An 11711-nucleotide genomic window follows, 5' to 3' on the forward strand; every position below is an offset into this window, starting at 1 on the left:
TTAAAAGCCTAAACGTAAGGCCCTCCCAGAATGTCATGCCCAGATCTCATTAAGTGCACGTGAGGGATAGCCTTTCTTGGAGTGAGTTGTTACCTGTGCGGGGCGAGGTCTGAGAACTGAGTCTTTCCAGGCTGATGACGGCTTTTCTGTTAGGCATCCATTACTTCTTTTCCTGGGCCTGGAACACAAAGATCAGCTGCACCCATTTTCCCTGTATCAGAATGGCAGATGCCAGGTACTTAAGATCCACCTCATTGCTCAAAGTGCAGGGACCACCCAAATCCTGGGTTTCACCCTCCACCTTGATCTCGTGCAGGATGCTTGAACACATGCCTTAACCCAACCTCTACAACTTTTAGGAAGCACATAGGACTCTGATTTGAATTGGTGGTTTTATTTTTTTTTTTTTTCACAATGGAAAGTGTTTCTTCCCAATCACATACGTTCGTTCGTTCTTCTGACGGTCCACAGCTGTTCATTAAGCACCCACTGTGTGCCAGGCACAGAGCCAGCACGTTGTTTCACTTACAGAGCAAACCCACCTGCAGCTCTTGGAAAATGAATGCTGGAATCTTCAGATATCGCAGTCATCTCCAATGTCCTTACTTTTCGCTAAGGAGACCAAAGATCAGAGAGGGGAAGAGACTTGCTCTAGGTTACACAGCACTTGGCAGCAAAACCAGGACTGGACTTGAGAGCTCTGTTAGCCAAGATGTTCACTTAACTCAATGTGATGTTTTACTGAATCAAGGATTCTGGCTTGGAGAAAGCGCATGGAGCAAGAACAACCCTCTTTCTCTCCGGGTCTTTGACGGTAAAAGAAAAAAAAATGTTTTTTATTATTGGGTCTGCTTTACAGATGAGAAAACAGACAAAAGCATGAAGACTGTTTTATAAGATCATCACTCAGCAAGTTGGAGGCAGAGATGGAAATAGCATTGCAGGCCTTTAGAGATGGAAAGAACCTTAGAAGTCATTCAATCCAGTGCTTCTTGGACTATCTATGATGTTTGTCTTAGTAATCTAGTGCTGCCATAACAGAAATATCACAAGTGGATGATTTTAGCAAAGTGAAATTTATTTTCTTACAGTGTAGTAGGTTACAAGTCCAAATTCAGGGCATCGGTTCCAGAGGGAGGCTTTCTCTGTCAGCTCTGGAGGAAGGTCTTTGTCCTCAATCTTCCCCTGGTCATGGAGTTTCTCAGGCACAGGGACCCAGTGTCCAAAGGACATGCTCTGCTCCTGGTGCTGCTTTCTTGGTGGTATGAGGTCCCCAAGGCTCTGCTTGCTTCCCTTTCCTTTTATCTCTTGAGAGATAAAAGTTGGTGCAGGTCACACCCTAGGGAAAACTCCCTTTATCTTGGATCAGGGAGGTGACCTGAGTGAGGGTGGTGTTATAATCCCACCCCATTCCTCTCAACATAAAATTACAAACACAAAATGGAGGACAACCATACAATACTGGGAATCACGGCCTAACCAAGTTGATACACACATTCTTGGGGGGACATAATTCAATCCATGACAGTGTTGTTGTTTTTGTTAGGTGCCATTGAGTTGGTTCCGACTCATAGGGACCGTATTGTACAGAGTAGAACTGCCTCATAGGGCTTCCAAGGAGTGGCTTGTGGATTTGAACTGCCAACCTTTTGGTTAGCAGCTGAGCTCTTAACCAGTACACCACCAGGGGTCCATCTATGGTGAGGAACCAATTTTTTTTTAATAGTCAAATTCATTACTGACCAATACTTTTGTAAAATAAAAACACATTATTAGAAAACAAAATACAAAAACAAAGACATACAAAATACAAACTCCAATTTTTTATTACTAGATTCAACAGACATAAAATTACTCTGTTAACTAGTTATGAAAGTTTCAGTTACTGTATGCCATTGAGTCGATTCTGACTCACAGCAACCCTACAGGACAGAGCAGAACTGCCCCACAGGGTTTCCTAGGCTGTAATCTTTACGGGAGCAGTTTGCTTGGTTTTTTTCTTCAGCAGAGCAGCTGGTAGGTTTGAACCACCAACCTTCCAGTTAGCAGCTGAGAGCTTAACTGTTGTACCACCAAGGTTCCTTATAAAAGTTTCTAAGCATTCTAAATATCTGCATTTTTGTCACCATGGAAACCCTGGTGGCATAGTAGTTAAGAGCTACAGCTGCTAACCAAAATGTTGGCAGTTTGAATCCACCAGACACTCCCTGGAAACTCTATGGGGCAGTTCTACTCTGTCCTACAGGGTTGCTCTGAGTTGGAATCGATTTCTTGGCAATGGATTTTTGGTATTTTTTGTCACTGCAGTCAGTAACAATATGAGAATCAGCCCTGCTCTGGATCGTATTTTGAGTTGTTATTGGTTGCCATCGAGCCAGTCCTCTGACTCATGATGACCTATGCACAACAGGGTGAAACGCTGCCTGGTCCTACGCCATCTCCATGACTGGTTGCAGATCAGGCTGTTGTGACCCATAGGGCTTTCACTGACTGATTTTCTGAAGGAGATCTCCAGGCCTTTCTTCCGAGTCCATCTTAGTCTGGAAGTTCCGCTGAAACCTATTTAGGCATCAGAGCAACCTACAAGCCTCCACTGACAGGCAGGTGGTGGCCGTGCATGAGGTACATTGCTGGGAATCAACCTGGGTCTCCAGAATGGAAGAGGAGAATTTTACCACTGAAACACTACGGTCCTGTATATGTTAAGCAGCCCTGTGCTAGCCCAAATCTCCACTTTACAAGAATGCTCATCATCCTAACAAGCAAATAAGGTAAGTATTATCACCCCATTATACAGAGGAGGAAACTGAGGCTCAGGGAGGTTAAGTAACTTGCCCACAGTCAGGAGCCAAGCTTTGAACACAGGCCTGTCACACTCCTGGATCCTAATTGCTTGCTTTGGGCCACCTTTTCAGGCCTGTATCTGCTCTGCTTGCCTCCCTGCAGATTCCAAAGTCGAGGGCATCTAGCGCATTTCAGAAAGATGCTCACTCCAGGCTGGGTTTTAGTACAAGCTTCAGATGTTTGGGCATCAGTCTGTACTGTAACCTCCAGCAGCTCTGAGCCCTCTGCTATAAGGCTATGCTGGCACCAAAGGGCATCCGGCTTCCTCCCTTAAGGGACGCTCGTGGGCAGCAGGAGGAGGAAGGAGGCCAGAGGGGTGATGAAGCCACAGAATCCATGCACTTAGGATTGACCTCCCTTTTTTTTTTGCCACCTTCACTGTGATGGAGTTTCTGTAGAATCTCTTGGCTTCCATGTTGATGCAGCAAGGTTGATTCAATAATCTACAGGAGCAAGGCTGGGCTCTCAGCTCAGTCACTGGTGGGCTGTGCAGCCTGGGCAAGCGTCTTCACACATCAGAGCCTCAGTTTCCTCGATTGTACGCTGGGAATTAAAATCCTGTGTTGTGTGCGCATAGACTGCCTCCATTCTAGACCATAGCTTGGTTATTGAACCTTTTTTTGTAAGCTTGCACTGACACATGGCAAAAGGTCACGTCGTACCAATTTTTAAGTTTTTATAGTGTGATATATGTCATTTTTCTGAAATACAAAACACAGGTAAGTTTCTCATGGTTCTTGCTGTCTGCTGTTTGTGTTGTCACTTTGTAAGGGATAAGAGAGAAACCAGAAACCAAATCCTGTTTTTTTTAAAGCCTAAATCATGTATAGGTTTTGGGTCCAAATTGTATAGAGCAAGATAAACTAATAAACATTGGAGTACCAGTATAAGTGTATTTCTAGAAGCCTAGTTATGTGGACGCAAACCTATTAAAAAGCACATAGGTACACACGTACGGATGATGGACAGCTATAGTCACGTCACGTATAGACGTAGATAGTGCGTGTGGACAGCATTCATTAAAACAGCGCCTGTGAAGTATGGCCCACACCAAAGGCTCCCAACAACCATCATTCCTTTTTCCTCCAGTGATGAAATTCATCTCTTTATCTTCATTTTCTGGTTAATAAAATAGTTCGCCCAAAACATATTCACAGGGTTGGGTGTGAAAATGAAGGGAAAAATCACGTACAATTAATTATTCCTCACCTGGTCTGGTATGTTGTAGGAGCCTAATTGTTGTAACCTTCATTCATTTGCTGGTAACCAGAGCTTGAGCGCCCCTAAATACAGCCCGTCTGAGAGAGACTTCATCGCCCCCCGAGAGGGAAAGCTGGGCCCCAAGTTTCTGTCTATGCAAATTCAGCATGTTAATATTGTTAAATCGCAGGAGGAAATGCTTCTCCCAAACGAGAAGCCCTTGAGTTCCTCCAGGCTTATATTAAAGGGATTACAATCCATTTCCTTCCTAATACGGCTAATGCGCTATGGGAAGCCCTCAGGCCAGGGATTAAAGCATTTACGCCTTTAATTAGGAGCAAGCCTTCCCTCAGAGTCTGAAACACAAACAGCGAGTCGACACTACAAAGCCTCCTCCCCAAGCAGCGGGGATATTGATCCCACTCCAGGAGCCGGGAGCCTCCAGAGGGTTTAGCAAACACCGCCTTTCCCAAACAGGGTGCCTTACTGGGAAGGGCCCCTAGCAGAAACAGAAAACCCTTCAGGTGAAGAACAAACAAACAGAAAACAAATCCCAGCAGTTAATTCAGAAGCACCCCCTGCTGCACAGCAGGGCAGGTCAGAGGAAGCCAGCGGCTTATGGGGTCCTGCGGAAGTGCCATGTCTTAACTAGGGGTGGGGGCGCTGGGTGTCCCCCATAGCTCTTCTCGCTTCCCCTGTGGACTCTCACACCGGGTCATTAGCTTTCAAGTGGACAACTCTAAAAATTAAGGCTCGTTTGTGGTTCAGAAAGGTCTGTCCCCACACTGGTGCTGGCTAGCCTCAAGCACAGGATCTGTCCTTTTCTGTTTCAGATTCCGGAAACGCTGAACCTGGGTCTCTGGGTGCGGGGATTCCTTGAAGGGCAGTCCTGTGACCGTCTGCTTCCAGTTCCCTGGGAAAACCCATTGCCTTGGAGTGGATTCTGACTCATAGCAACCCTAAAGGAGAGACTAGAACTGCCGCACAGGGTTTCCAAGGCTGTAAGTCTTTAGGGGAGCGGATTGCCACATCTTTCTCCGGCACAGCAGCTGAGGGCTTGGAACCACCAACCTTTTGGCTAACAGTCAAACGCTTAACCACTGTACCCCCAGGGCTCCTTAAATGTAGCTTTTCATTGTAAAGATCAAATATTAAGTGAAAAACTAACCTCTGCTTTAAAATTATTTGCTCTTCTCATATGTTTAGCAAAGGATTAGGCATTTCACAGAGTAAAAAATACCAACGACTGATAAACATTTCAGTGGAAATCAGAGGAATGTGAATTAACATAGGATGCAATTTTCCACTTATCAGAGTGCCCAATATGTTTTAAATATCGTTTCCAGTCCTGGCAAAAGGAAACAGGCACTGGCTAATACAGTGTTGGTGGGGGTAGAAACCTCCATAACCTTCTCAAAGGCCGCTGGAGGTACCTCTCAGAACCGCTCAGGCACCTCTCAGAATGGCTGGGCCCCTTGACCTAGTGATTGCACTTCCACATGTCCGTCCTACACGTGGTCACTTACATGCATGCAGATAGATAGGACACTGTTCACCGTGGCACTGCTTGAAATAGCAAAACCCTGCAACAACCTAAATCTACATCAGTTGATTAAATAAATGTGGGTGTGTCCACACTATTAAATACTTAAAAAAAAAAATTAAACCTGTTGCTGTTGAGTGGATTTCAACTCATGGCAACCCTACACATGTCAGAGTAAAACTGTGCTCTATAGGGTTTTCTTGACTGTAATCTTATGGAAGCAGACCCCCAGGCCTTTCTTCCTCAGTGCCACTGGGTGGATTCAAACTGCCAAGCTTTTGGTTAGTAGCCAAAAGCAAACCTGAATGAGCTGGAATGGAAGGATGTCCGTGATAAACTGTAGAATAAAATTTTTTTTTTCAACTTTGGCCCCAGTTAATGTAAATCAAAGCACACAAAGGTTTTGTAAATACATTAAAGAAAAATCTTTTGAAGGGATATACCTCAAACCATCAACAGTGGTTCCTTCCAGGGAATAGGGTTGTGAAGAGAGAGTATTGTGTGATTTTTTTCTTTTAAGTGTGTTTTTGGTGAACATTTACAGCTCAGGTTAATTTCTCATACTAAAATTTACACACATATTGTTTTTGTGACATTAGTTGCAATCCCCACAATGTGACAGCACACTCCCCCTTTCCACCCCAGGTTCCCTATTTCCATTCAACCAGTTCTTGTCTGTTCCTGCCTTCTCATAAGCCTCCGGACAGGAGCCACCCATTTGGTCTCGTGTATCTGATTGAACTAAGAAGCACGCTCTTCATGAGTATTATTTTATGTTTCAGAGTCCTGTCTAATCTTTGTCAGAAGAATGGGCTTTGGGAATGGTTTCAGTTCTAGGCTAACAGGGCATCAGGGCCGTAGTTTCTGGGGTTCCTCCAGTCTCTGCCAGACCAGTAAGTCTGGTCTTTTTACATGAATTTGCGTTCTGCTCTGCACTTTTCTCCTGCCCCACCGAGAACTCTGTTGTGTCGTGGGATGTAATTTTTAAAAATTTAATACAAGTGATTACTTACATGCATGACACTGTTCACCGTTTATCTTAAAACATTTCAATTGTTCGTCAGAATAAGGAGACATGGTTCAAAACTACGGAGAGATTTTGCTTAAAAGAAAAATATGATCGATGAGAAGGAGAAATTATTTCTGTGGAGATGCTAAAGAATAATTTCGATAAGTTTGGGAATGGCTCGATAAAATCCTTTTGCCCAAAGACCTAGAAATGGAACAGAAAATAGCCACCCACAAGGTCTCTTTCCCATAATAACTAAAAAAAAAAAAACTACTGATGATTACTTGTTGATGGTGAAAATGATCTGGTTGATGATGGTGGTGGTGAGGATTTTATGCCCAAAAGAATTAGAAGAACACTGTCCCTAAAAGATTGCGCTTTGGCTAACAGTTACGGCAGCATATTAGCAGTACTTACTTTGTCTCCTTGTACTTGTGTCAACTTTCCTAAATTCTTTCAAATGCTTTTTGGGGCATGAGTCCAGGGTCAGTGCTGGGTCAGGCCATTTAGATGTTGAAAGGGCAAGGTGATCAGTAAGTAACACCCCGTCCTCCCCCTGCCTGCCCTGGCACTGGAGTGGTAATCTGGGAGAGGATCTCCCTTCTTGCCATCACATTGGAATGAAGTGCAGAGAGGAGCATCTTCTTGAAGGCCTCGTGTTGACAGATGGGTCAGTCAGTTTGAGGTCAGCCACCTCATACCTCATAAGACAAACCTAGCCTCGGGAGGTTGGGAAAAAGACTCATTTTTTTTTTGGTCACAAACACTTTCAGGATAAGTTGGTGGATCTTAAAGTGTGGTCCTTGGACCTCCAAGTATGATTGCTAAGGATACAAAATCTCAAGGCCGCATTCTGTATCTTCCAAATCAGATTTTGTTGGGAAGGCTGGAGTGAGGGGTGAGTCAGCACTTAAAACAAGCCTTAAGGGGGTTCATTTGCACCTTGAAGTTTGGGGACAACTGAGGAAGACCTTGGTGATATTTTGCCCATGGGCGAGTCTTTCATGATCTCATTATGTCTGACTATACCTTTGTGTGCAGTGTTTTTGCAAACAGTCAAATGACCATCCATCTAATTCGCTATTCTGGTGTAGAAAATAACTAGAAATAAATGAAACTTGATTTAAGTGGGCTCCTTTATTTACCAGACATAATAAAACACCAAAAACAATATTAACAAAAGTATCAGGAAAAGAAATAATAAAACTTCAAGACAAATTGTGTAATATGTGCCATTTAGTGAGTCAGTTAATTAGCAAAAACATTCATTATATATCTCAGAGATACACACAAGAACTGGTATTCAGTTCCCAGAGATTTCCTCCCTACTTGTATTCATCTGTGACAGGTAGTGCACACAGGCAGATTTTTGTTTTTCCCTACTCTTGCTACCAAAATCTTTAATGTAACTGTTTCATTGGTTAAAACCAACGAACCTCCAATGTGTAACAACACCTGGAAGCTTTTGTCTTTTCTTCCCTTTCTCCTCCCTCCCTCCCTCCCTCCCTTCTCCCTTTCTTTCCTATCTCCCTACAAATGTTTATTGAGCACGTGCTATATGCCAGGCATTGAGGATATATTAGTGAACAAACGATATGGCCCTACCCTCATGGAGATTGTAGTTTATTAGCTTTTCACTTGTGACTAAGGGACCACACCTACCACAGCATCGGCCAGACTGAGTCCAGCACAACCAGATGGTGCCTGGCTACCACCACTGACTGCTGCGACAGGGATCTCAATAGAGGGTCCCAGAGAGAGCTAGAAAAAAATGTAGAAGAAAATTCTAGCTTGCAAAAATAGACCAGACTTACTGGCCTGACAGAGACTGGAGAAACCCTGAGAGCGTGGCCCCCAGACACCCTTTTAGCTTGGTAATGTAGTTACTCCTGAGGTTCGCCCTTCAGCCAAAGATTATATAGGCCCATAAAACAAAATGAGACTAAAGGGGCATACCAGCCCAAGGACTATAAGGCAGGAGGGGACAGGAAAGCTAGTATTAGGGAACCCAAGGTCAAGAAGGGAGAGTGTTGACATGTCATGGGGTTGGTGACCAATGTCACAAAACAATATATGTATTAATTGTTTAATGAGGAGCTAGTTTGTTCTGTAAACCTTCATCTAAAGAAAAACAACAACAAAAATCCCCTAAAGTCGTCTTAGCTTAAACTAGTAAAATAGGCCTGCCTTGAGCATTATGCTGTTTTAAGATCTTTCTATATTGGATCAAAGTGACAACAGCAGCTCAAAAGATTAGACAAGATACTTAGGGTCAATGAGTTTATGCTAATGGGGGAGGAACACCTCAGAAAAAGAGGGTGAGAAGGGTTGCACAACTCGAAGAATGTAATCAATGTCACTGAATTGTACATGTAGAAATTGTTGAATAGGTATATGTTCTGCTGTGTGTATTATAAAAATAAATTACAAGGATCATCTTTGGTGAAAGGAAGGACAACACACAATACAACGGAGGTCTGCCCAACTGGACTAAACCAAAAGCTAAGAAGTTTCCTGAATATAACCAAACCCTTTGAGGGACAGAGTAGCAAGGGTGAGGGTCTGGGGACCATGGTTTCAGGGGACATACAGGCCAATTGGCATAACAAAGTTTATTAAGAAAATGTTCTGGTTCCCACTTTGGTGAGTGGCGTCTGGGGTCTTAAAAGCTTGCAAGCAGCCATCTAAGATGCATCAGTTGGTCCCATCCCACTTCGAGCAAAGGAGAATGAAGAACACCAAAGACATAAGGAAAATATTAACCCAAGAGACAAAAGGGCCACATAAACTAGAGACTCCATCAGTCTGAGACCAGAAGAGCTAGATGGTGCCTGGCTACCATCAGTGACCTCCCGGACAGAGAACACAACAGAGAGTCCCTGACAGAGTGGGAGGAAGGCCTGGAGCAGAACTCAAATTTACATAAAAAGACCAGACTTAATCCTCTGACTAAGATTGGAGGAACCCCAGAAGCCATGGCCCCTGGATGCTCTGTTAACCCAGAGCTAAAACCACTAAAAGCCCACTCTTCAGACAAAGATTAGACTGGAGTATAAAACATAAAATAATACTTGTGAAGAGTGTGCTTCTTAGTTCAAGCAGATACTCAAGACCAAATGCACAACGCCTGTCTGGAGGCAGGATAAGAAGGTGGAAAGTGACAGGAACTGGTTGAATGGACACAAGAAACCCAGGGTTGACACGGGGAGTGTGCTGTCACATTATAGGAATTGCAATTAATGTCGCATAACAGTATGTGTATGAATTTTTGTGTGAGAAATTAACTTGAACTATAAGCTTTCACCTAAAGCGTGCGTGCACACACACACACACACACACACAGACTACAGAAGAAAAAGAAAAAGAAGGTGTTGAAAAGCAAAAAAAATCTTCCAGTTCACTTTAAGGAATGAGTCTGAATCATCTGATTGCCATAAAAAACTTTTCTTGCCTCCAATAAGTTTTGCAAAATGAGGCTGCCTGCTTTGACTATTAATGGATGGGTGCATGATGTCTGTTGTAATACTCTGCCCTTCACCTAATCTGGACACTCACTCTCTCTGAGACTCTATCAAGACTTTATCCCTCCTTCTGTAACTGGCTACCTGTGCATTGTGTGATGGCCTGAGCAGTTAGACTCCCTTCAGTGGAAAGTCTTCACGTTAGTTTCCTGTGCTGACATAATAAATGACCACACACTTGGTTGCTTAAAACAACAGAAATGTATTCACTCACAGTTCTGAAGGCTAGAAGTACAAAATCAAGGTGTTGACAGGGCTATGCTCTCAGTGAAGGCTCTACGGCTGGAGTCCTTCCTCGCCTTTCCAACTGCTAGTGACCCCAGGTGCTCCTTTGCTTGTGCCAGCAAGACTCCAGTCTCTGCCGCCATGTGACTGTCTTCCCTCTGTGCCCCTGCGTGTCTTTTTCTCTCGTATAAGGACGCTTTCATTGGATTGTGGGCCCACCCTAATCCAATTTGACCTCATCAAGATCTTTACCTTAATTACATCTACGAAGTCCATATTTCCAAATAAGGTCACATTCTAAGATTGCAGGTTGACATGAATTTTTGGGGGACATTATTCAACCCACTAATCCCTATAGATCAGGGGCCTTGCCAAAAGAACATACCCTGTTGTCCTGTGCAATAACATTAAACAAGGCTTGGCAGCCTCAGCTCAGCTCTGAGCCCAGCTGTTCCAGCACAGCCAGCTGCAAACAGGCACCTCGGTGGCACCTTAAATCGCCTGTCCTTTCACTCATACTCTCAACTTCCATCTACCTTCGTCATCAGCAAATGGTGGCATAATCCTATTTGTCTTGGTCCCTATGCTCAAATCACAGAAGGGCAGAGCAGGCAGAGCCTTCAGAGATGCTGTCAAGCACTTTCATGTCACCCTAAGCAGAGCCCCAGGCCCCTTGAGTGACATCCTTTCATTCTTTTAGGCTTCGCATACCAGAATGTCCAAGACATGGAAGGTCTTCTTTCAGCTGCAGAAAAATGCTTCTGAAATCTTGCTTATCCACTCTTGTGGAAAAGCCCTGCTCATTGAGGCGGGGGGCACCTGGCTCTACCCCTCAAAACATCAACATGTTTCAGATATTGTCCCACCTCCTGATTTCTAACAGACTTTAGCACAAAATTTTCCTTGCCACCGCTCTCCATCCAGTTCAGGCATGATTCCAGGCCACCACAAGGCTCATCCCATAGCCTAGCCCCAGAGCTCCATCACCTCCTAGATGCCAGTAAAATTCCCCTCCCCTGTACATAACTTCAAGGCTACATCTGTCATCTCGCATCACCATTAATCTTTGAACACCATTACCACACACCCACCAACCACAGCCTCAATCCCTTCAAGCTTTCTCACTCTTTTGAAAGCACTGCACTTTTCAACAATCTCACTACAGTCCTCTGTCTGCTTCATTTTCCCGGTCTCCTTAGGTTTTCTAACTCTGCTTCCCAGCGTCAACCCCACGGCCCATCACTTCAATCCCTCTCTTACCCTCAAACTCACTTACCACAGTGCTCATCTGTTACAACCGCTCTGCGAAATCCCAAATGCAGGTCAATCTACTATTGCTGTCTCAGCTCCCCGCCCAGTCCTTCTGGAA

Source organism: Elephas maximus, chromosome 17, assembly GCF_024166365.1.
Source record: "Elephas maximus indicus isolate mEleMax1 chromosome 17, mEleMax1 primary haplotype, whole genome shotgun sequence".
Lineage (NCBI taxonomy): Eukaryota > Metazoa > Chordata > Mammalia > Proboscidea > Elephantidae > Elephas > Elephas maximus.